At 39.6% G+C, this 23,006-nt stretch overlaps 1 protein-coding gene across 6 annotated transcripts in view; it reads left to right on the top strand.

Annotated features, from left to right (window-relative positions):
• The first annotated feature begins 320 nt into the window (after positions 1 to 320).
• The window catches only part of SLC38A4 (solute carrier family 38 member 4), a 75,512-nt gene continuing 52,826 nt past the window's right edge, over positions 321 to 23,006 (top strand). The window contains exons 1-2 of one of the 6 annotated variants that reach the window (XM_087934415.1): positions 14,180 to 14,355; positions 16,279 to 16,350. The gene's annotated coding sequence lies outside the window, so the exon portion shown is untranslated. Of the gene's footprint in view, positions 548 to 2,579; positions 2,602 to 14,080; positions 14,356 to 16,278; positions 16,351 to 23,006 lie in introns of those variants that run through there. The other 5 variants (XM_087934413.1, XM_087934414.1, XM_087934410.1 and 2 more) reach the window with 5 other exon arrangements.

The raw sequence follows: 23,006 nt of genomic DNA, 5'->3' as shown, positions 1-23,006 counted from the left end.
AGAAAAGGGTTGTAATCTATAAAGTCACGAGCCCTAGAATGGAATCTTTCCAGTTGCTTTCTTTGGCATTAGAAAATCAAACAAAAACAACCCTTCAACATGTCTAAGGGGTGGGCATGTTGCACTTTCACCCTCCAGAGTAGCCCCCCAAATCGCTACCTGAGCTTGGAACGATGAGTAGGTTTTTTTTTTAATGTTTTGTTTAACCTCTCAAGTTGCTTGCCGGCTGCTATTGGTGGGCGTTTTCCGAAAGGGAAGGTCTCTCTGGAAGGAGCGGCTGGGGATGCTACCCCCTGTCACATGATGGAAATTTCCACTCTTTGACTCTATCAAAAAGGAGGAACGAAAAGAAAGGAGGGCGAGGTGGAGGGTGTCTGAATACATTTCCTTCCCCGGAGCAGTAGCAATTTCTGATCCGAAGGGTCTCTCGTAACCAGAAGCGCCTGCCAACCTCCTGGCAAGTAGCGGGAAAGCTCTCCTGAAGGGGGCCTTGAAGCTCACCCCAAAGCCGCTGCCTTTTGCCACCAGAATTACAGCGCTCGCCCAGGTAAGAAAAGCGATCTTCCGAGCGGCAGGTATTCCCCTCGGCATATCGGGCCACCTGCAGCTGCGCGTCATTGGGAGAACACAGCGCTGGCTTTTCCTTTTTCAAATCATCCCGCCAGGGAGGTTGGCTGAGACGGATGGCAGCTACGTCGATAGCAAACGGGGGGAGGTGGTGATGCGCGGGAGACGAAAAGGTGCCTCGCTGCCCCCTATCCTATCCCCCCACCACCACCTCCCAACGCGAAGGATCTGACTGCACGCCGTCGGAGAGATCCGGCCAAACTTATCGTTCCGGGGAAGCGTTGCAGCCGATCTGGAAAGGCAGACCGGGAGGGTGGAAAGAAAGTGGTGGGACATGAGAGAGACAAGTGGTGGGTAGAGAGAGACAATACAGTGAGAGAGGGGCAGAGTGACAGAACAGCGTGCAGGACGGCCAAAGCAAGGAACTATGCCACGGTGACAGGCAACTCGGGGCTGATTAGTATCAAGAAAATATGATTAAACGCGCTACGTGGTGCATTGAACCGCTGTAAAGGTTCGGCTGGATACCGTCCTGTGTAGTTCCGACTAACGCTAGAAAGCTTCCTTCAGATCTCGCTCGTGGCTTAAGTGTGAGCAACGGGTGAGCAACAGCCCGAGTTCAACCTCGAGGAGCTGGTTGCAGCGGACTGACATGCAGGAAAACAAATCCGCACTGCTTTTTGATTTTTTTTTTCCCCGAAGTGAGAAGGCCCCAAAAGGCAGAGGCCATTCAGCAGGCGTGACTGAGTCAGTTCGCTCTTGTCAAGACGCCACTTTTCAGGCGTGCTTGGTCTCCAAGCCTCAGAGTCACGGGCACTGCTAGATATTCTGGGAGCCGAACACATCTGCTTGTGAGGAGGGATCACCAGAAGGTTCCAGGAACTGCGGATAAGCTATGGGTGCGACAGCGCTCCAAGCCAGACTGGGGTGAATGGCTGGGTATTAAGGAACACCTTGGCTCGTGGTGGCGACTGGACAGGCCAGCGGCCTATCCTCGCCTCTTCCTTGTTTCCGTTAGAAAAGGGCTCTAGGGCTGACTGGGCTGAGGGCAGCTGTCAAAAGTATCTTCCTCAGCACGGAGCTACAAAGTGTCCCACCTTAAGACCGCGATGGGGTCAGGCACTAGGAATGGTGGGTCAGGTTGGAGGAGTGGGAGTCTCTCCCTAGTCCACCAGGTTGCCTGAGAGGGCTTCTCCCTTTAGGGAGCAATAGGGAGCAATGGGTCTTTTGCTCTTCATCATCATCGGTGGCCATTCTTGGATTCAATATATGTGGGTTGCTTCTCAGCCTGAGGAAGAATGGCGGGAAGACAAGGCATTGGGTCTTAAACCTTGAGTTGCCATGACCTCCAAATGTGAATAGATTTGTGTGGCCCCCGGTGTTTTCATTGGGGTTTGAATTTGGAAAATATAGCTTATACAACACACACACACACACACACACACACTTTATTAGATTTAAACAACAAAACAAAACTCTAATTTTTAATAGGATGAGCTTGCTTACTTTTGCATAGTTCTTATAATCCAACTTCTATTTCTGAGACATGTATAACTTCCTCATTTGTTTTGGAATTATTTTTACTCTTTACAGCTGGATCACCTATAAATCCTAACTGCTATCCTTCTCACTAGGCTGAGCAAGACTGGGTTCTGAGAGCAGTCTAGGTTTGCAAAAAGCTAGCTGTGAGGCTTGAGTATGGAAAGTAGGAGTCTTGCCAGAACTTGCTGTGAACTTTGGACAATTGTCTCCATTTGTCCATTTGCGCAGGGATGAGGGAACAAGTTCTAGAGGTGATCCTGCTTTGTGTGAGCAAGACATCCCCAATTGTAATCTTTTCAAACTTCCTTGTGTCCTCAAGGTGGTGGTGGTCATGATCCACAATCCAAGAATATCTGACCAAGACATTGTTATGCGAGAGGAAACAATACTCCAATAACAGGAAATTATTTCTTAGTGTTCTACCTTTCAAGAGAATTCCAGCCAGAGACTTCAGCAAGGCATTCAACAAAGTAGACCACAACGTACCACTTGGTAAGCTAGAAAAACGTGGGATAGATAACATCACAGCCAGATGGATTCATAACTGGCTGACAAAACATACTCAATGAACTAGCTTGCCCTCAGAAGTTGTGGGAGCACCATCACTTGAGACTTTCAAGAAGAGATTGGACTGCCATTTGTCAGAAATGGTGTAGGGTCTCCCGCTTGGGTGGGGGGTTGGACTAGATGACCTACAAGGTACCTTCCAACTCTGATTATCTGTTTTTTTTTCTAAGTCTATATCTACACGGAGGGAACTGGCTGACAAAACATACTTAATGGGTCTACATCTACATGGAGGGAAGTAAGCAGTGAGGTACCACAAGGTTCCACCTTAGGCCCAGTACTCTTCAATACCTTCATAAACTACTTAGATGAGGGAATAGAAGGGGATCTCGTCATGCCTTGTTGGAGTCTGATTCTGAGGGGGAGATTGAGCAGCTGACAAGGAGTGGGAGTGTGGTTCCGGTGGCTGTGGAAGAAACTGGGGAAGGGCACAGTTTGGCTGGGCATTCAGAGGAAGACCCAGAGCCACCTCCTCTTCATCCTAGGGCATGCAGGGAGGAACAGAGAAGGGAGCAGCATGGCTTATGGGAGAGAAAAAGGCCCTGATCCCTTTCATTAGTTACAGCTGGGAGAACAGGATGTAAGAAGGGTGTTTGCACACAGCACCACACCAAAGCATGCATTGTCTTTGTCGAGGCTTACCTGGGTTTTGGCATCCTCCCAACTGTGTATGCTTTGTTATCTTTTGGAAGTCTGCAATTTATTATCCTGGTCTGTTGTGTTAATTACTTCAGCATGGTTTGTGTTGGTTTTTTTATTTCTACTTTATCTGTACTTTGGGTTCGGACTGCATTTCTTCCCTTTGTAGACTGCATTTCTTCCCTTTGTAGACTGTTTTTGGAAGAGTTTGATTTCCAGCCAAGGATAACTGGACATTGGGGGCCAGGTTGGAGGTATTAAAGGGAATTTATCTACTTTTGTGACTTTGTTATTTTTGAATCACACCCTGGGTCATCACAGATTTTATCAAATTTGCGGATGATACTAAGCTGGCAGGAATAGCTATAACCCTAGATCAGTGGTTTCCAACCAATGGTCCTCAGCCCACTGGTGGTCCATGAGAAAATTTTGCTGGTCCACAAAGAAATGGCACCCCCAGAGCACCCCCCCAAATCAATTAATCCAGGCTGCACAGGAACACAAGGTTGTGCTGCCCACGTGGTCTGCAGCAGAATACCCTCTTTCCCCCCCCGTGAGAATGGAGCTCAAAAGCAGGTTAGGAATGTGGCTGCCTTGGAGGGGGTGTGGTGTGTGTGAGGGACCTCTGGTGTGTGTGAGTGTGTGTGAGAGAGGGGGGGAGAGAGAGAATATCATCACCAGCCCTCCGAGTTAGATCAGATCTCTCTCTTTCACCACCCCTCACCAATATCAGCAAGCCACCATCAGTCAAAATTCATATTAGCAGTCCGTGGGATTTAAAATTATGAGTTTGGTGGTCCCTGAGGTCCAAAAGGTTGGCGACCCCTGTCCTAGATGATAGGCTCTAGATCCAGATGGATCTTGACAGACTTGAACACTGGGCCTTATCTAACAAAATGAAATTCAATGTAGAGAAAAGTAAAGTCCTACTCTTAGGCAAGAAAAACCAAAAGTACATATATAGCCTGGGTGAAACCAGGCTTAATAGCAGTAACTGTGTGAGGAATCTTGGAGTCTTAGTGGACAACCAGTTAAATATGAGTGAGCAGTGTGCGGCGGCAGCCAAAAAAGCCAATGTAATCCTAAATTGCATTAACAGGGGGATACAATCAAGATCAAGTGACCACACCTAGAATACTGCATTCAGTTTTGGTCACCACAATATAAAAAGGATTTTGAGCCTCTAGAAAAAATGCAGAGAAGAGCAACCAAAATGATTATGGGCCTAGAGGCTAAAACATATGATGAACGGTTGCAAGTCTAGGGAAGAGAAGGACCAGGGGAGACATGATAGCAGTCTTCCAGTATTTGAGGGGCTGCCACAGAGAGGAGGGGGTCAAGTATTTTCTGAGGCACCTGAAGGCCAGACAAGGCATAATGGATGGAAGCTGATCAAGGAGAGATTCAAAGTAAGGAGAAATTTTCTGGCAGTGAGAATAATCAACCATTGGAACAACTTGCCTTCGAAAGTAGTGGGAGCTTCATCAATGGAGGCTTACAAGAAGAGATTAAACTGCCATTTATAAGAAATTGGTGGGAGGTTGGACTAGATAACTTACAAAGTCCCTTCCAATTCCGTTAATCTGTAATTTAATCTGTAATTAATTAATGGCAAAAGTTTTTAGCATTTTTTGAAGCCCATATGATGAAACCTGCATATGAAAAGAAGGTTTTTTCCAGTAGGTAAACTACCTGTTACCTAGGGAAAATTTGCAACTCTGAGTTAAATGTATACGTGCATGGATTAGAATATGACTTTTCAGAAGGCACAGATTTCAGTTACCAGATCAATCAGAATAAATGAAAGGTATAGTGATAACTGTAGATATATGGACACACGTATGTACAAAATAAATCCCAGAAACTTTTTTTCTGAAACGCCTAGAATGTCAATGGAAACTGGCCATAAATTGTTATTTTCTTGTAGCAGTGTATGATAGATGATGGATTGACTGGCAATGTGAAAGTGATAGAGGTACCTCAAATGTTCAGGCATGTTTCTTCAGAAGGTTCGCTGTTTCTTAGGAGCAGTATGACAACTATGTGATGCAAAGGTTGCCATGGTGAGTTCACATATTTTAATGCTATACCCAAGTAAACAGCCACTTAGTGCTGTTATATTCACTAACGCTGTTGGCATTCCTATCACCATTTCACTGTCTACCTTGTTTTGACAGAATCCTGGTTTCTGGAAGGTCCAAGCAAAAGTATGAGGGCTGCAATAATAGGAAATAAGCAAAGCAAAATGTTCTTAGGTGACATTATTTCAAAGATGTAATTCCTATGCAACAGTTTTAGCATCTTGCATTGGAGGGCAACAGGTTCTCAAGTGGAACCAGTTCACTCAATACTGTTCATAGCCTCAGTCTTGTTTCAAGCCAATTTTGAGACTATTGTCTATGGCTCAATAAGTAGGTTATAATTTCACCTGTCTGTACTTATATACATTTTTGAAATTTGATTCAAGTGTTTTAGGCCCTTTTTTCATTTGTTATATATGAGTGTTTTTCACCCTCCTTCCCCATTCCAAACAATATTAGGGAGGGGGATCGACATAATCAAGGGAACATTCAGAAAGCCCAGTTCTCCTGTTTCTGTTGTTATAGGTCAAACTCACTATATAATGGAACTGAGTAGTATTAGGGAAAGGAGGAAAAGAGAGGGGCTGCTTTAATTCTTTTTTTAAAAAAAAAATGAAAATTGCATATTTTCTATTGCTGCTATGAAATATCTCCAAAACCAAAAGCATTGCATCAGAACCAATCTAAATAAGGAATGGCAAAGCATGGTCATTACAGATACATATCTTCATCCTACGCAAAAAACTCACAGGGTTATTCTAAAAACTGCTGTTTCAGAGGGGTTCTGGGGTGGGGATGAAAGTTGACTCAACTCCTGAGTTGAAGGTATGTGGGTTTGATGCAGCAGCATTAACTTCCCAGCAACTCTGATTAATAATGACCACATGTCAATCAATTAGAATAGACCTGGAAGGGACCTTGGAGGTCTTTTAGTTCAACCCCCTGCTCAAGCAAGATATCCTATATCGTATTAGACAGGTGGCTATCCAGTCTTTTCTTTAAAACCTTCAGTAATGAAGCACCTATAGCTTCTGAAGGCCAAGCTGTTCTACTGGTTAATTGTTTTCACTGTTAGGAAATTTCTCCTTAATTCCAGGTTGTTTCTCTCCTTGATTAGTTTCCATCCATTGTTTCTTGTCTTGCCTTTGGAAAATAAATTGACCCCCTCTTCTTTGTGGCATCCCCTCAAATACTGGATTGCTGCTATCGTGTAACCCTTCTTTACACTTTTTTCAAAGTCTCAACAACTTTTTTGTAATGTGACCAAAATTGAATGTAATATTCCAGGTGTGTTCTTCCTAAGGATTTATAAAGCGGTTCTAATCCTACATGTGATTATGATTCTACAGCTATATACTGTTGTTCGTTTTGCTATTTTCTTTTGGATGGTTATTCTCTTAATCCTATTACTTAAGCCAGTATTTCTCAATCTTGGCAACTTCATGATGTTTGGACTTAGAATCCCAGAATTCTCCATGATAGCTGGGAAATTCTGGGAATCAAAGTCCACACATCTTAAACGTTCAGAAACACTAGCTCAAACCATTTAAAATCTTTAACCAGAGAGACATAAAAACCTAACTGGAAGAAATCTGATTTTATGGGGTGAATTAAAGGGATGTCCAGAGACATCAATCTTCTTTTTGTCATACTGTCTCTCACAATGAACTCTGAGTTGGGGTGAGGAGAGGCTGAACATTCTTCCCCTACAGAGTAATGATGGGAAGCAAGAACAAGGAGTCACTACTTTCATATCATCCCAGAAAATAAAGTGAATTCTTCTTCAGAGTAAGAAACATAGTATCTGTATAAAGTTTACATGTTTGATGCATATGAATAAGAATATTCTTTATAATTCAATTATGTAATTCATTTTAGCACAGTGAATAAGATTGTTGCTAGATGGTTTGATAAAGTTAAAAGGAAAAAATAAACCTAACTGATATAGAAATTTGTCTTGTGCCCTAAAAGAGGATGTTGTATGATAGTCTTCAAACAGAGAGCTCTGCTATAAATAATTCATGATGATTTTAGAATAATAATACAGACTTCTTTGTCTGTAGTAGTTCCCTTAATTTGTGGTATTTATCACAATTTCCTGTACAAAGTCATAGTTTGCTTGTATTATACAAATTCTTCCAATTCTCTTATTCTAAGTTTTAAATTTTACAAATTCTCTCCCAGTAATAATTATGTTGAAAGTATGGAAAACAATCATTCAATGCTGAAAATATATACTTGAATTTTTATTTCAATAAAATGTTTTCATTTCCAAAACTTTGACACACTAGGAGGTGAGTTACACAATAGGATACTTAACTGAAAAGTAATGGTTATTTTCAACCTCCGATTAAAGCCATTGCATTAATGTTCTTTAAAGAAAAGATAGCATTTTCTATAAATTAATTGTAATTTTTTTGGATTTGTGAATGTTCTGAGCCATTTAAAAGCAATCTCTGAATGTCTCAATTTTTTCTCTGACAACAACAGAATGTGTTCATTTTTCATATATGATATACAAATGGTCTTCCATAATATATAGATATACCTTTTTCAAGTTAGTTCTATACCATTTGACATTATCATTCTAAGAGTATATAATCATATTCATATGGCATACTTAAGCAAAAATAAGTTTCAGGTTACCATAGTTTTCCTTCATAAATCACTAATACAATTACTAGTGAAAAGTTCCAAGATATTAGTACATCTTCTTTTAAGAAAGCCACATAAAATATCAAACTATTGCTATTTTTTCACTCATATGAAATAGACATTACATTTCTTTGCATTTAGAAATACATAGCATTCTAAATTAGAATTACCAAATTCACAGGCATATTTCAGGTCTGCAGAATATACATCGGGATATTCATAAGTTGAATCAATATTAATGATGGAAAAAGCAACAAATAACAGATGTAAAATGGACCTTCTGAAGATGGAGTAAATTATCTAAACCCAGACAGAAATTGGTATCAAATTTATGGAGTCCTTAGTGGTATCTATTTTTGGTTATTTGTTTGGTTGTGTTATTGATTGTGGGATTTACTGTTTATATGGAGTAGCTTGCCAAGCCAGTGTTGGTATAGAATAGATTATGGTTTTATCCTTGGTAGTTTCTTGATTAGGATATTATTTTCTGTTTTATTATTTGTCTGGTGTTAATCTCTACTTATCTAGGTGTTGGTTGGTGAAGATATGTTCTGATCTTATTGCCTCCTTCTTAGTTTTTTTATTATCTCCTTTAAATATTGTGTAAATATGATTTATCGCTCTGCTCCTCTTGATGGCTAATTTGTCTAAAGGCCAAACTTCGAGGAATCTTTGATATTCTGGGTTGCTGCAATGCATTTGTACTTATCCGAATAATGTTCTTACACAGCTCCCTGTTTTAGAGGCTGGGATGTTACTTTGGTAATGAAGCTAAGGTTGGTTATTGTGGTTGTTTTTCTATACACTTGCATTTCTGTTTTCCTGTTGTTTGCCCTACTGCTGAGGATATCCAGGATGGGTAGTGTATTGTTGTTTTCTTCTTCCCTGGTGAATTTCATTCCTTTGAAGATGTTTATTGAAGAGAGATGAATGTGAAGACACATGAATTGTTGATTGAAGACACTTGAAACAATGCTCTATGAGCGAGCTAGTTAAATAATTTGAAAATATTTTCTTCTACAGTCCTTTTCAATATTCTCATTTCATTGCCTCTTGGCGATAAAAGCACTTAACATGCCTGAAATTATTATCACAACTCAATAGGTAGATATATGGAGCAGTCTCTTTGTACAGCAGGTTGCTCTTTTGCTTCATAAGTTGGTGATTCCACTGTCAGAAGCATATTAAAACAATAAACAAAAAACCAAGAGACAAATATGAGATATTGAAAAACAAATGGATAATGCAGTATAAGTTCAAAGGGAAATGTAATTCACTTACTATGGTATTTTACCTTCTACTGATAATGTTAATTTATCTCGTAGAGGGATTTGGGGGAGCATATGAGATATGCCCCTCCCCATACTTTACATACACACACAAAGATCTACTCTAGTGCTTCAACATGTTTAAACAGTCCTTTTGAGAAATTATTCAGGAACAAATATGTGCCATTGCAGTAGGAAGTTGCACTTGTGGTTCAGACTAAACAAACATCTGCTGCAAAGTCTCATAGTGGGGTTGTTTCCTTAGATACTTTTTAAGGGGTCATGGACATAATTTTGCAAATTGTGTTTTTGAGGTTTACAAACTGCTAATCAGTGCTATCACAAAATTACACAAAAAAAATCATAAACAACTTTCTAAAATGGGAAACAGTTGATTCCTTCAAAGCTAGTATGTGGCCAGAATATGGTTCGTAGTGATGTAAATGCAATATAGCTTCAAGAAATGAAATATATAATATATTAATAATTATTGCTAACTTCAGAAGATTTGGTTAATAATTGTAGAATGAATTTTCATAGCCATCCTTCCCATATGATTGTGATAAACAGCCTGTACTGAGCAAATATGATTTCTCAAAAATAGAAAATCTTTTCTATTAACTATTCAAGAAAAGTAAAGGAGAATTATGCTGAGGATGTCTCTCATGTGTTAGGAGTGAAACAATGCACTTTAATTTGCATGCAGTATAAAGTAATATTGCTAAGAAGTGTTTATTGGAAAAGCACTAAAAGGATAAGATGGGAGCTCATTAATGCAACTTTATTTTGATATGTGAAATGTGTTGCCAATTTTAAAAATGGCCTCTTTAAAAAAGATTTTTTGTTTCAGCCTGATAATAATAGCTACAATGTTCCTTGCTGTTCTGATTTCAAAAGTCTCTCTTTGAAATATGTTGGGTATGTTGTATGTCTTGATGAGCTGCATTTCAGAACTCCTGAGTGAACTTTTACCTGTTTTTCCCACTTTTCTGTAATATAGCGTTTCCACATTTCCTGTTTGCATCTACACAATACAGCATGGAAACAAATAACATAACATCCAGAGAAATTAAAATGCTGCAAAAGCTTCCTGTGTTTAATCAGGAATCCCTACTTTTGCCCTGTATGACATAAATTGTTCTGCCCTTACTGAAGCATTTGTCGAAAGAATTAATTTATCTTCTCATGGGTCTCTTTGATGAGGTGCTTGGGGGATATACGAGGATCCTTTTTTATTATTCCAGCAGCTTTGTGTTTATCTCAGGCATTGATGGAGAGGGCAAGAAGGGAAGTTGCAAAAAGTAGGTTCGTGCCACAATATAATACCCCTTACAAGTGGGATGTGATATCACAATACTCCATTTTAGTATTCCATATTTAAGAACAGATTAACTACATCAGCAGACTCATTGCCATTTTCAGGTAAACAAGCAAACCTTCTTGGTAGATTTCCACTTTTTAACCTTGAGAATGCTTCTGTGGAATTTAGCAGATTGTGCAAAACAATGAAATCCAGCAGGTCTGATTAGCACCTCCCCATAAACTTATTCCAGAATTTTCTGCAATCATTGGAACACAAAAGTCAGGCTTCCACAAACAGTTGCTCAGGTTATGCACTGGACAACCTACTATATCCGAGCTGGAGGCAGCAAAGCAGAAGGGGTCAGTGGTACTTTCTTAGCAAAAGAACAAAAAGGGAGTGATCTGCCCGCAGAAAGGAGGACACCTGTGTGACTTGGAAAGCAGCCATGGTTGGCTTGTTCCCAATCTGGGTGGTGGAGGCAGCAGCATGCACACAACCTCGCCACTTTTTCTAATTTACACAAAGGTGCTAGCAGCAGCTCTGACAGACATAAATGCAATGAAATGTCTGACAGACCCTAGGAAAATGGAGGAGCATTACAGGACAAAACAGGCCATTGCAGAAAAGATTATTAGTATAGAAATATGAGAAATAGAGTAACTCCAGCTTAATTGCACAAGGTATAAATTGAGCTGGAGAACTGCTTCAGTAGACTTTCAGTATTCTGTTACATTACCCTTCAAGTAATCAAGATTTTTCCAGAACTCTAAGTAGTTCTTATTTCCTACATTTGCCTGCCTCAAATGGTTTAACAATGGAGAATCAATGGTGCCCCAATTCATGCTGTGCTAAAATTTGTCTTGCTTTTACCCCTCAAAACTTTTCATCCATTATGAACCTTGCTTCTGTTTTTCATCACTGTTTCTTTCCAGCTTCACTTAGTGGCATCTTTGAATTGATTTTGTTGTTGAAAGAGACAGAAGATATTTTAAATTTCATCTTTAAATGTGAAATTGCATATGAGTCATTATGTCAAGTGTTTCAATGTGGGTATGCCGGTACAAAAGTTTTCACTAGAAGTTTTAAAATTTGTTATTAGACTGAAGGCAGCTTATTTCTGACCTGCTGTCTAGGAAGGATGAACCTCATCAAATTAGAGCTTCACTAAACTACAGTTGATTGCCTAACAAATACACTGCATTGCTTCATGAAGTTTACATCACTTTTTGAACTGATCGCTTTCTCTATCTCATGGCCAAAACCAAAGGTCATTCATTATGAATTATGGCTGTGAAAACGTACATTCTATGTCATGCTTTTTTTGTTTGTCCATCTCTTGGGATGTCATTTCTTAAAAGGCTAGCCCAGACTTTGGGTCACTGTGGGTTCATTTTCCCCATCCCTTTTACTGTAGAGAGATCATTATTTGTATCCTGAATATTGATTAAGGGCTGGATTCAGACTGCAGGAACAAGGGATCCCCAGCTGCTTAGCCATGAACCCTTTGGACGGGCAAATTAAAACCTTGTTATCTCTTGGCAACATGCAAACAAGCTAGATATTTTACTTACTGGATTACATTAGTAAGGACATGAATTAAGCATTAACTTTTTTCTCTCAGGCTTCACATTAATATAACATGTCAGTTTATGCTCAAGTGTCTCGAATCCTTCATCATTTACCTTTTAAGGAGAGGGAAGGTGGCTCTAGTTTTTTAACTAGATTACTTCCCCTTAATCTTTTAACTAGGCCAGTAGTTTGTACTTACTGATTGGCTTCATAGATCATGGGAAACTAATTTGATTTTGCATGTTTTGTTCAATTAATTATATCTCTCCGTTACTCTTTGTCTTCTACATTTTGAAACTGTTTGTGTAGTATGGAGAGCTTCCTCTATCTGTGGAACGTCTTAGCATGGTTGGATCCATTTGATTTAGTTGATCAAAAGTATATCAGCATTTTCAATTGATAGAGAAGACTCTCAAGATTGTCTTCTGCTCATGAAAGAAAATCAACAAAGACAATTAAGTATATCACAGTGATCCCACTCCTCTCCTTTTCATATGTGGAGAAAATACATGTTCAAAGGAACTAAAAAAGGCTCAAATTTACAAATTTGGAGATATCTGCAGGTAGCTTTCACATTTCTCCTTAAACTGATCTTCTCTGTTTACACCAGCTTCCCACTTACAATTAGGTTTTTTTTAAGGGTATGTTCAATTACTTGGCTCTCCTTAAACGTGTTATCATACCCTGTTTCTCCAACAATACGGCCTCCCCCAATAGGAAGTCCCAGCATGTTTTATGGGCATGAAATGAAATTAAGCCCCTCCCCCCAAATTAAGGCCTATATTAAAACATGCGAAATGGGGGGGAATGGTGGGGGGGGGCTTGCCGTTAGGAAGTACTTTTGTTGCACACCCGGATATGGTGCTGCCTGCGTTGACCCCAATACGAAGTGCCCCACCAACGCCGAGGTCAACATCCAAGCCGTCGCTACCTGCCCAAAGATGCAAGGGTGGGGGAATTAAGTCACCCGCAAAAAGACGGCCTAGCCATTTTTTCAGGGCTCAAAAAAAATAAGACCCGGCCTTATTATATGAGAAACACGGTAGTTGTTGATGAAATTGGTACAATATTCAGAGTGGGTTACAGAAATTAGAATTAACAACAGGCAACTCTATTTGCTAGTTGATATACAGTATGACCAGTAGTAAAGACACCAGGCTAGAAACGGGGAATTCTAGGCTTGCCTTTGGCACAAAGCAATCTGGCTGACCTTGAGCCAATTGCTTTATAACTCATCTATGTTATCAAGTAATCATTTCATTGTTTTTAAATTAAGATATTAAGAATTGCTACATTTGGACAGATAAATGACTGGTCTAATCTAGCAAGCTGCCCTCTCCAGTAAACACCTAAATGAAATAGGAAGATTTACACATAATAGCAAAGAAGACAGTAATCATTCTCACTCACATCTCATTAATATTCTCTTACTAAATGCCCATATTCATTGCCTTTACAGACAGAAATTCACTTGCTTTTTGTTATGATCCAACTTCCTTATGTTAATCTCTTTCCAGAGATATGTTATTAGAATCTACATTTTAGCAATATTTCTTAATACCTTCTGAATTACATGAAAAGTTCTTTGGAGGTATTTGCAGACACAGGCACTAGCTTTGTAGCTGGAAACAGAAACATCAAAATTAAGTGAATGCTTCCTTAAAATCATCTAGTTTTTAGTCAATATCCTCAAAAGTTTAATAGTTAGAAATTTACTTTTCCTTTAAAGTAATATTTAATGGGTTGTCAATAGTGTCCAGGTAACTTGATAAAAGTCTACATCAGGCTTTCTAACAGATGTGCATTTTGTACTATAGCCAAGTTTGAAAAGTAAATAGCTCCGTTAACAGTGATGTTTGCCCTGAACGTGCACTAAAACTTTTTCTATTCCATTTTTTTAAAAGTGACGCAAATCTGACAAAGGGAGGTGTTGAGTTAACTTCTTTGTTGATTGGCTTATCTAATATACTCCCATCTTCCTTTAAATCACAGTGCAACTGTGGAAGGTTTTAAATAGAGAATATCTGAAAGATAGGTACCATTTAAAAAAGAAACAAAAAAGAGAAAGAAAGAAAGAAAGAAAGAAAGAAAGAAAGAAAGAAAGAAAGAAAGAAAGAAAGAAAGAAAGAAAGAAAAGAAAAGAAAAGAAAAGAAAGAAAGAAGGGTAATTATCTAGTATTTCAGTTAAAGGTTCAAAACCTATTATGAATTTCTAACTAATATTTCAAAATTTGAAAAATCTTGTTTTCAACATTTATTCAGTAAATGTTCATGTTTACTATGGTTATTTCATTACCAAATATGGTTCAGCAGTAAGATTTGATTTTTCTTGAAGTTCATTGTAAATTTGATTTTAAATTTGGAAAGCCAATTTATCTGACTTTCTCTAAAAGATATATTTATCATGCATTATTACATTAATAATTAAATAATACATTATATGTATCATTATGCTAATTTTGAAAATATAGTGCTTCATAATTATTTTTTTAAATTTTATGTGTACTGTGATTGGCAAATTGAATGCCTGGTTTAACTTCTTCTGAAATGTAATTAAATTGGGTTTCTGAAAATATGTTGTAGATTCATAGTCTGAGAGCTCATATAACCAGAATTTGAGACAGATATTAACAAGCTTTCTGCATTGATGTAGATCAATGACCATCCATGAATTCATGGGAATACTCAAAGCAGATTTCTTCCCATAAGTAAAGCTCTTCTTATATTGTATCAATATTGAAAAAATGATGTCTCTGTGCCAGCCTATTGCCCATCTATGCCCGTCTATGTCTAACCTGTTATTCTGTTACTCTTCAGAAAGTGTAGCTATGGTGAAGATGATTTTGGCAACTAAATGTACTTGGATATTGCCAGATTGAGAGAGCCCCATAACACTAGCTGTTATAAGCTCAGGATACATATTTACATCACTTGCATGCTTGCTTTTTTGCAATAATACTACCAATGGCAAAAAAAAGCCCTGTGCAAATGTAGATAATATACAGATGTATTTGAAGTAAGGGTTGCACATTCCATCAAGATAGGCAAGATTATTATTTCACATATTGTGCATTCTGAGTTTATTTACCAGAAATCTCAGTGTGCATGTTGTACAAAGAAGCCCCAATTAATTTCAGTAAGTAAGGTTGACTTTTAAATAAATAAACCATGGTGGTAATTTAATCTCTTAAAATGTTCCCTGGAAGAAAAGCTGTTGAGTTGAGTAAGATTAACTGGAGAATGAAAAATTACATGATTTCATCTGTATTTGTATCATTAATTCAGTTCAACCAGTTCATTGGGTCCCTTCTATGGATTTTGACTCTTCCATAGTCAAGATAATGATTGTCTGGGTTATTTAACCTATGAGAAGCAGATGATTAATAAACAACCAAAACAGAAGGGTCTAAACATTCAGATTTAAATTCACATTTAAAATAAAGAATTTGATTTTACAAAGATTAAAGCAAATTAACATTCTTTTTCATGTTGGGTTAAACTAGAGTCAGCAAAATAAGCTAGTTACAGTCAACAGGTAGTGCCCAAGACAGGATACAAATCTTTATCCATGTTGAAACAAGGTGTTCAGAGTGATTGAAATGAATATTGGAACAAAGATGGAAATATAAAGGTATATAGACAGCTGATGGGCGTGCATCAAAACAGCTGCTTATATATGACAGGTATTATGAAAGTCAGTGTAGAATTCTAGAAGTTAGAATTTCAATTCAGTTGCATAAATGAAATTAATAATCAGAATAATCATGTGAAAAAGGAATATGAAATAGAATTTGTTTTGTTTTTGAAGTTTTTACTTAGAAGTGCTATTTAATTCTATGCTTACTACTAAGGAAGTAGGAATAGGTTTATATCTTTATTTTTAATGATAGTATACTGAGATAGATAGATAGATAGATAGAATGATAGATCCACACAGACAGACAGACAGATGTTGTCATTCTAGTTGCCAGAAAGCAGTGCCAATTATTATGTATATAACTAACGCAAGGAAGACAGTATAGAGCTTGTGTATCTTAGGAATCAGAATAAGTCTGCAATACAAGCCTAACTAAATTTTTCTGACCAGATGCCAGATTAAATTATCATTCTCAGTTACCAGACTGATCACAGAAAGAAATATACAGATCTATTATCTCAGGTAAGAAACCAAATTAGAAACTTGACATTCTTTTGAAACAAATTAAATTAAAGATTTTAAAAACTAGATTTGATGTCTATTTTTCCATACAGAATCTATTTTAATTTGTTATCATTCTGCTGGTAGCAAAAAACATTTCAATGTTTTAAGTGCATTCACTTCTCAGCATGCTCAATGCTATAAATAAGCTTATAAGCAACTTACTGTATCTAAATCTAATAAAGGTAGGCTTGAAAAATCTCCCAGTTGCTAATATTCCAGGTTAAAATATTGGGAAATAAATCAAATGACACTACAAATTTGAAAACAAAACAAAACCAGGAATTAGAAATATTAATGCTACTGACCTTTTTTCACATTAACTTTAAATTTTGCAGTGTTTAATCTTCACCTTTAATATTAATTATACCATCAATAAGTACTTATATATAAATAAATAAATTTGATTTAGTTGACTTTACTCCATATAAAGGTTGTAATGTGTATATATATATATATATATATATATATATATATATATATATATATATATATATATATATATATATATATATATATATATATATATATATATATAGACATCCTGCGATTTCTGAAATTTAAAATTACATTTAATGTACTTACTAAGCTTTCTTCAGCCTCTGCTGACATCGTCAGAGTATTAAGCTACCATTACAGAGATCTTTGCAGTCGGTAAATGTGCTTCAGGAACAGCATAGCCAGTTTATGGGCTGAAGGGAGGCCAGAGCAGGCAATGAAAATAAGCCTATTTGGAAAAAAGATCAATCACTGTCCAAATTACAGTGTTTCCTCCACTTTCTGGGAGTTCCACAATAAAGTCCATAGCTATCTCCTTCCAGGGTCATGATGGTTTGGCCACTTGTAACAATCCTGGGGGTTTCCTGGGTCTTCTTTTCATAACTGTGCATGTTGTGCAGCTTTCAATACCCTTTTCCATTTGTGGCCACCAAAATTGTCTTCACACCAGATGCCTTGTCTTTAGGAATCTAAAGTGGCCAGCTTGCTTGGAGTCCTGGATTCTTTGCAGGATTTGGACCCCAAGGGTACTGGAGACATACAATTTTGGACTTTTCCATGCCAATCTGGAGGTCAGGAGTTGTTTGTTGTCCCTGAACCAGGAGGTGGTTTGCAGCTCAGCCCTGAGCTTTTCAGTTAGTTTCTTCCCTTGGTTCGCTCAATTGCCTCTGAGTCTGTTGCCTTGTGGTGACTTCTGCTGCCTTCTGGAGGATGGGAATGATGGTGCTGACCACCTCTTCATGCTTATTATTGTACTGGGACATTCAGGACAAGGCATCCACTAGGAAGTTTTTCCCTCCTGGGATGCATTTCTGTGTGAAGTCAAATTGGTTAAAGTACTGAACCTATTTGGGAGAGAGGTTCCATCAGGTCCTAAGGGGCTCCAGATTTTTGTGGTCAATCCATACTTCAAATGGCACTTGGTTCCCTTTTAGGAAGTGTTGCAATGTTAAAAGTGCCCAAAGGACCATGAAAGCCTCTTTCTCCCACACTACCCACCTTTGTTCGATGTTGGTGAGTTTTCTAGAGGTATAGGCGCATGGTTAGAAGTTTCCCTCCTTGTTCTTCTGGAGGAGGACTGCCCCTATAGCTACATCGTATAGTACTGCAAGCTACTTCTGCAGCCAGCTGCCTACAATTTGGCAGTTCAAATCCCACCAGGCTCCAGGTTGACTCAGCCGTCCATCCTTCCAAGGTGGGTAAAATGAGGACCCAAATTGTTGGGGCAACATGCTGACTATGTAAACCACTTGGAGAGGGCTGTAAAGCATTATAAAGAGGTATATAAGTCTAAGAGCTATTGCTACATCACTGGCGTCTGCCTGAATGATAAATAGCTCCTCAGGGTTTGGCTGCTTTAGGACCAATTCCTCTGTGAATAGCCATTTGAGTTCTCAAATCCTCCTTGACACTCCACAGTCCACTCTAGCAGCAGGCTAGGCCATGGTTTGGCTCCCTTCCCCATTTTTAGTAGTTCGGTGATGGGTGGGGTTATTTTAGCAAAAGAGGGGATGAACTGCCAGTAGAAGTTTGTGAACTTCAAAAAGCTCTGTAGTTGCTTGCAGGTTTGAGGGGGTTGCCACTCCAGGATGGCATTGACTTTTCCCAGGTCCATTTCTGGGGGAGCACATGGGGGGTCACATGCGCAGGGGGCAGGGGTAGCATGGGGAGGTTGCACAGGCATGTGCAGGGGGGCACAGGGAGCATGGGGGTTGTGTGTGCATGTGCAGGGAGCAGGGGTGTGTGGGGGTCATGCACACATGCACAGGGGCAGGGGCAGGGGAAGCGCAGGGGGTCATGCATGCATTGCATTATGGGTGCAAGCATGCACATGCATGATGCGCACACACATTCAGCACATGATGACAAAAAGGTTAGCCATCACTGGTCTAGGCCAAAAAGGCCACTGCAGAAGAGTTGGGAGACGTCATGTTTGGTGCACCAGGCCATCAAGGTCTCCCGTCTTTCAACTGAGGGAGAGGAACTCTAGCTCAGATGGACCTTCAACCTGCCCCCTATGACAGCGATGCTATCATCTGACCCTTTGCCATCCCCTCAAAAATCATGGTGCCAAGCTCAGGAATTCAGGAAGAGGTGAATGCCCTAATAGACTCAGGTTGTACCAGGTGCCCAATTAGCCTACAGACGAGGCTGAAACTAGGGATCAGAGTGAGGAGACTGCCCCAAGCCATGAGGTTTGAGCAAGTTGATGGATCACTGATAGGAGGGTGCAACACACTTGAAACACACCTCATTTGTGGCTAGTGTGGCTAGAGATGGGCCAACATTGAGAGATCATCAGATTTGTAATTGTCCCGAAGATGACAGAGGCAGTGATCCTGGCACTGTCCTGGCTAGAAAAGTGGAACCCGACAATCTGGTGGGAAGAGGGAGGGGGAAAATGAGGCTAGGAAGATGCCCTCTCCCTCCTCAAGGCAGCCAAAAGGAGCAGCTGCCAGCACTGGGTGGGAACGGAAGGAAATGAGCTCCTTAAAGACACTTCAGAGCAACCACCAGGAGCCCAGCTAATCCCCAAAGAATACCAAGACCTAGCAGGGGTGTTTAGTGAGAAAAATGTGATGTGCTAACTCCTCACTGCCCCACTGACTTTGCCATAGAGATCCTACCAGGCGCAAAGTTCCCTAAACCAAAAATGTACTCCATGATCCCAAAGGAAATGAAGGAGCTAAGGGAGTACATAAACAAAAACCTAGCCAGAGACTTCATCCAACTGCCAAATCCTGGGTGGTTGCTCCCGTGCTGTTTAAGGAGAAAAAAAGATGGGATGATGAGACTGCATGGACTTCAGGGGCATAAATGGTGTGTGTGTGTTGAAAACATGTACCTCCTACCTCCATGATGGTGAACCTATGGCATGCATGCCAGAGGTGGCACACAGAGCCCTGTCTGTGGACATGCAAGCTGTTGTCCCAGCTCAGCTCCGCTGCGCATGCGCTCACATGCCTCCCATCTGCCATTTGGTCTTGGGTCTCTGCTGCTCATGTGCAGGGGGCGGGGCATGCATGAGGATGTGTGTGCATGCATGGGGATGTGTGGTGCATGTGCAAGGGCAGGGAGTATGCACAGGGGATGTATGGGTATTGCATTTTGGGGTTGTGTGCATGAGCTTTGGGCAGGTGCCAAAAAAGTTAACCATCACTTTCCTATCCCAATGAAAGACATGCTGTCCCATCTAGCAAAAGGGAAGATCTTCATCAAGCTAGACCTGAGGGATGAGGATCAAAGAGGGGAATGAGTGGAAGATTGCTTTTAACTGTCCACTGGGCAGCTTCCAATTCGAAGTAATTGCCAGTGTATAAGAATTCATGAATTGGAATAGACATGGTAATAGGTCAGCCAATGGTGAGTGTTTGGTGACCCAGTCAGCTCAGAGCCTGGGTGTGGCTTCGCTTGACTGATTTGTATATAAGAGTTGCTTTGTCCTTGCAATATTGCCTCTGTAATATATTGCTTCCGTGCTTATATAGCTTCTGTGATTTTGTATTTTGTCTTCTGAGTTCTGGTTCTGGCTTCTGTTGCATGGGTATTGTATACATGCATCATGATTTATATAAAGACGTTTCTTATATAAATGAATCCTGCTGAATTATTTACTTGTGTGCTGGTTGGATTGCTGCAAGCTCTTAACAGGTTATGGGCCCAGAGCACACCAAGCACACAGTAAGACTGAACTGTAATTAAGCTGAAGGACAGCCTGTGTTAAAAGGAAAAGAGAACAAAGCTGAAGGATTGCAGGATGGCTGTTGAGTTCAAGAAGAGCTCTCTGCCTCAATTGGGACAGAAGAATTATGTTGTTTGAGCTGCAAAAATAGAATCCTTCCTGAAGGCTAAAGAGCTCTGGGATATTGTTATCAATCTACCCCAGGCCCTATTAACAGCAAAAGATCAAAGGCAGCATGATAAGGCACTGGCCTACATCATCTCAACTTTAGAAGATGAATAATTCTTGAATGTAGCTGATTTAAAGACTGCAAATGAGGTTTGGCTGAAATAGAGAAGTATGTGTGAGTGTTTCAGCATGCAATATTGTGCAATTATTGAGACAATTATACAAAGCCAGGCTGCAGCCACAAGCAAGTGTGGAGCAGCATTTGTTGCACATGCAGACTTTATTTATTGAGTTGGAATAGTGTGGAATGCAAATTCCTGAATCTCAGAGGGTGCTGTTGGTGTTAAACAGTCTTAATGAAATGTGGGACATTGTTTCAGCTGTTTTTCAGTGCAAACCAGAACAGGACTCACAAATGGAAGCCCTTAAAACCTGTTTGCTTTCTGAAGAAAACAAGTGCTATTTTAGAAAAAACCACGAGAGAAATTCCTGAGGTGGGGGCCCAAGGAGCAGAGAGTAAAGCAACAGACAGGATGTCTGTAAAGACCAAAGTAAAAGAAAGACCAGATTATAGCCCAGCAAAGAATTTCTAAGAAGCTGTGTTTCATCTGTAGTGATAATAATTTGAAAAAGATTGTTTGCAAGGAAGAAAAACAACAGACAGACAAAAATTAGCTATTGTAATAGAAGAGACAAATGGTTAATTGACATTGGGGCTAGTCAAACAATTGTTAATTCAAAATTGTTTTTTTCAGAATGGATCCAGCTAGAGGAGATGCAGTAGCAAATGGCCAGAAGGCTAAAATCACTAGAAAAAGCAGTGTGCTGATTCCATGTCTGGAGAAAAAGTTTAGTAACATGTTTTGTGTGCATGAAATGGAGCATAATTTACTGAGTGTCTCTAATCTAGTCCACAAGAGGTTTGAGACAACATTTGTAAGTGAGAAGTGTCTCCTAAAAAGGAATGGAATTGTATGTGCACAGGACATAAAACAGGATAATCTTTATATGTCGCAGGGACAAAGGTTCAATGTGCCCAAACATTTGGAAATGTGGCACAACATGATTCATGTGTTCAGCTGTTGCATAGAAAGCTTGGCCATGCAAGCTTCAGAGTTTTGCAGAATACGCAACAATTTGCAGAAGGTTTAAACTTAAAGGGGTGTAAGGCATACTTGGACTATGCAGTATGTAAATCATCAAAGTTCAAGGCATTCCCAGTAAGCAAGAGTAGCACAAGACAGACAACAAGAGCTTTAGAACTGGTAAATGCAGATTTGGTTGGGCCAATGCAAACCAGTTTGGGAGAAGAAAAGTATGCACAGCAGGTTTGGGTTCTGCTATTTACTAAAGAGTAAAATAGAGGTGCTACAGAAATTTAAGCAACAGGTAAGATTCATAGAAAGGAGATATAAACAACAGGTATGTCAGCTGCAAACTCACAGCGGTTCAGAATTCATGTCAGCAAGTTTTCAACAGTGGTTGGGACAGTTAGGAATAAAACACAAATGCACAAATCTGTACAAAGCAGTTGAGAATGGTCCAGATTTGGGGCAGAAGCCACCTCGTAGGGGCACTGGAGTAAGGGGAGACTGCCAGCCGGGTAGAGGGGAGCCACATATCCCCTCCCTGGCCTGGAAAACACTCCCTCCTGAAGACCACTGAAGCGGTGGTCCAACATGGCCACCCTGAAGGGGAAGAGATTGCTGGAATAAGGAGGAGAGATGAAAAAGAGGACAGCATAGAAACCAGGAGAATTTTGACATAAGGTACCCTGGTTTTGAAATCTTTTAAAATTGTTATGAAAGTGGATTTAAATGGCGGACAAAGAAATTAAGAAAGAAAAATTCTGACAGATGAAGTGGCTTTGTACTAAAAAGGAAGAAGCCGGAAGAAGAAACTTGTCTTTGAAATAATTAAACATACAACCCTGACACCAAACAGGTTGTCAAGGTGGAAAATAAAATTTGAAAATTAATGTTTGGATTTACTGATATTGGAACTTTAAAACCTCTGAATGAGTGAAAAATGGGAGAAAAGGAAAAGAATTGACTTTAAACACAGTGAAGAGTGCCATCTAGTGGAGAAGGGGATTGTTTATAAATATCCCTTTCTATTCTAAAACTTGGATCCTTAAATCTACTTGATACAAAATATCTGGAATTAGGATGCTACAAAATAGGGACCTTGGAAAGTGAAAGTGAAATTTGAAAATAAAGGGAAATTGTGGAAGTGTTTGGTGTTTTTGAATTATAATTTTAATCAATGG

The sequence above is a fragment of the Pseudonaja textilis genome, chromosome 5 (genome assembly GCF_049901715.1).
Source record: "Pseudonaja textilis isolate UNSWEBS1 chromosome 5, rPseTex1.2, whole genome shotgun sequence".
In the NCBI taxonomy this organism is placed as follows: Eukaryota; Metazoa; Chordata; class Lepidosauria; order Squamata; family Elapidae; genus Pseudonaja; species Pseudonaja textilis.
This window is presented reverse-complemented; position numbering and strand designations above follow the sequence as displayed.